Source organism: Corylus avellana, chromosome ca3 (assembly GCF_901000735.1).
Source record: "Corylus avellana chromosome ca3, CavTom2PMs-1.0".
NCBI lineage: Eukaryota > Viridiplantae > Streptophyta > Magnoliopsida > Fagales > Betulaceae > Corylus > Corylus avellana.
Genome location: NC_081543.1, coordinates 24,556,041 through 24,559,852, shown reverse-complemented (window position 1 = coordinate 24,559,852; position 3,812 = coordinate 24,556,041).

The following is a 3,812-nucleotide window of genomic DNA, read 5'->3' as shown; positions in this document are numbered from 1 at the left end:
AAAAAAAAAAAAAATCTCCTAAAACTTATTCAAATAAATCTCAAACTGTCGGTCTATTAATTTAAACAAATAAATTTCATAAAATTTCTTTCACATTTGGTATTTAAATTGCTGTACGTACTAAACAAGTTTAACTGAAGGCAAACTACAAGGAAATTTCGTGATTTCCAATGAGGAAGAGAGATTCCACTACACTCTAGTCTGACCCTTCTTTCTTTTTCTTTTTCTTTTTTTATTTTCCCCTAATCTGACACTTTCTTTACTCGTGGTGGCTGCTTTCTCTCTTCCTTTCTCACAGTTTAGGTGGACACTTTTCCCACTTTTCTGACCACTAAAGACACCCATTTAGCTTCAAGACTCCTCCACCAGCAGACCGATGATTATTAGTCCATGAACTTCAAAAATTATGCACAAATCCACATTATTATATTAATAAAAAGACAATATAGTAAAGTAAATAAACCCATTCAAAATTAAGCCTACGTTTAATATATTGGAATTTGGAATCATGATTACTTCTTTTTATTTTTTTATTTATTTTATTTTATTCAAAGCGGAAGAAAAAGAAAAGAGGAAGAATCACGATTACTTGAAAATAAGAATGAGTATTACTAAGAATACAAGAATAATTTATATTTATTTGTTTGGTGACAACTAATAAATGACAAAAAAAATTCATTGAAATTGAATCAATTTAAAAAATAAAATAAAATACCCGAGCAATATTATTTCCCTACAAGATCATTCTATTTTTAGGTGCCCAAAATAAAATAAAATAATTCATCCCCATGAAGAATAGAAGGTGGTCAAGGCCAGGAAAAATGCTTTGGAGGTCGTTAAGGTATGACTTTTTATTAAATAGTTCCTTAAGATTCAGAATTTTATTAATCTAATCATTCTTAAATAGATCTCTTCATCCATCTTTCTTTTGTGTAATCATTGACTTAAGTGTTAAAGTTATCACCCATCGATTCCCACCGACAAACTCTTCTACTTACATCTTTATGTCATGCGGGTTATTGTTTTGTACTATTTATGATGGAAGAGTACTGCCAAGTGTATTACACATAAACAAGGTATCAAATACATGTTTTTGCTTTTGTTTTTGGATTTTGTGTTAGCTTTTTCTTTTTTTCCTTTTTTTTTTTTTTTTTTTTTGGTAGTGAACTTTTGTGACAGTTTTACTTGATAAGCCAATTAGTTTTGTTGGATGCTCAAATACACTTATTCGAGAAGACAAAAATGAGAAAAACACTTTTAAGTCACCCATGACAAAAGGAGTCTTCCACTGAATTTGATGTATGCCCCAAGGGAAATATTTTCCAACAACATTTCATTTGGTATCACAGCATTTAACAATATTTTGAAAAATATCTATCTAAACTTGCTCCGAAGACCGATGAATAGTTTTTTTGCTAGGCAATGAGTTGTTTCATTGGCTTTCCTATTAATATATCCTACATACTATGACCGAAAACTATTTGACAAAGGAAATTGGGCCATTGTTACTATCTTTTTGATGATGTATGTGTAAGATTTTAGGAAACAAGTAATTACACAATACAAAGAGAATCTCAAGAATACTTACTTCTGGCCATTGTTCCTTAAGAGTTTATTTAGAATTGCATTTGAGAAATACAACTTTTAAGTCAAAAAGTACTTTTTGGCAAAAGCTTCATTTTTAAGCTTTTGCCAAAAATGTATTTTAACCATTTTTAGGCTTTTTGGACTCTTAAAAGTGCTTTCAATTTTTTTTTACTAAACGGATATTTAAAAAAAAAAAACAGACTTTTTAAGTATTAAACACACTTTTAGACTTCTCAAATGCACACCAAAACATGCCCTAAATATTTAAATTGAAGAATCAAGGTTTGAATGTTTTTGAATTTGTAATCTTAGAACTAGTCATAGAACCCTCATAGCATGTAAGAGTTTTTGGCATATCTCTTTTTCACATTAAAGTTGTGACCGATGGATATCACATGATTATTTATAAATATACCAAAACCCTTATCCAATTTATCTAAGGTTGCTTCTTTCCATCAAGGGGGACAATTTTTGGTGAAGATCTAGTTCTTCATGCTTAGACCTACTTGTCCCAGCCGGCTTCTCCACTTTCCATTGCTTTTGCGCCGATCAACCAATGGAGTCTTGCATGTCAGAGCATATTTCTCACTCGCCGACGTGTGCATCTCACGCGCCAAGTCGTGTCTTCCCGGGGATGTTTATGGTGTCATGCTGCTGCTGCTTCTAATGGGGTTTTGTTGTTTTTAGTTTTTGGTTTTATTTATTTTTTGTTCTTTTTGTCCTGATTTTTGGGTTGAGAACGTGAGTTGATTCCTAATCTTTGGGCCAAGGAGGATTAGATCGGTGTGAGAACGTGAGGATTAGTCACATCATTTTTGGAGAGACACAAAAAAATGATGATTTTAAATGCCACATCAATTTTGGGGGACACAAAAGAGACACAAAGAGGATACGTAGCATTATTCATAATCTTTTGTCTTTCTATTGCTTGGACCTTAAAATATTAATGACATGTTTATCTTAGTTTAAATAAGAGTTTTGTATTAATATGGTGTACTCCATTACTCCTCCCTTAATATAAAGTTATAGAGAAAACCTAGAGAGAAAAAAACCAGACTTATGGGGAGGAGGGAGCAACCAGACTTGCTCACTCCTCCTTTCCCCTCTTCTTTCCTCCCCATCTCCTTATTGTTTTTTCCTTTTCTTTTTTCAGTTTATTTTTTTGGTTTTTCAGACAAGTCTAGTTGCTCCGGCCATCCATTTGCTTATGCTGCACTGCCTCTGTCTGCCCTTCATTGTGCTGCGCCACACTTTGCCTTCCCAGAATCAGTTGGGCTTTAGATCTGGATTTTCAATTCTAGATCTAGCCTCCTCAACTCGTTTTGCTCAGCCACGAGTCGGCACACCGTGCTCCCCGGCTCCTCAGTAGCCCATCGGCCCAAAACAGCTCCATCTCATCCACCACGAGCCGGCCAGTGTGCTTTGCCTCCCTCGCCTCAACTGTTGTAGCTGTTTGCTGGTTTTTTATTGTGTTTTTTTTTATTTTTTATTTTTTATTTTTTGAATAAGGGTTTGACTTCTCCTTAGATCTGCTTTCATGAGTGATCTTTGGAATGAAGGCTTTTGTCTTGGCCTTTGGGTCGAGGAGAATTTATTTTCGGTGTAAGGGTTTTGCTCTTATAGTCGGAAAATAAAAGTTAGGAATATTGGCTACCTATGTATTAGATTAAGTCTGGCTAGAGCAGATCTGTTCGATAACTGAAGTTTGGACATGGGTTAGCGGATGTCATAGATAAGACTTGATTGTAAAGCTTTTATATTTGTCTTTATGACATTGTAACTTCATAGCTTTGGCTATGATTTATCATAAATTTATGTTATCTGATGTAAGGGCTTTATGCTCTTGATTTTTTTCAATGAATGAATATGAAAGATTCACCTAAAAAACAAAAAAGTAATCATGTTATTGAGACTTGTGGGGTGGAGGGTGCTCTTTCTCCATCCTCCTTTCCCCTGCACTAACTCCCGTCTTCCTTCCTCCCCCTCCCCTTCTTGTTTTTTCCTTTTCTTTTTTTTGTTTATTTTTTTAGTTTTTTCGACCCGTCCACTTGCACCGGCCAACCCTTTGATTATCATGCACTGCCTCCGTCCGCCCTTCACCGTGCTACGCCACTTTGCACCTCCTTCGAATCGGTTGAACTTTAGATCTAATTTTTCAATTCTAGATCTAATCTCCTCAACTAGTTTCGCTCAGCCACGTGCCGGCCCACTGGGGGTGCCAGAGC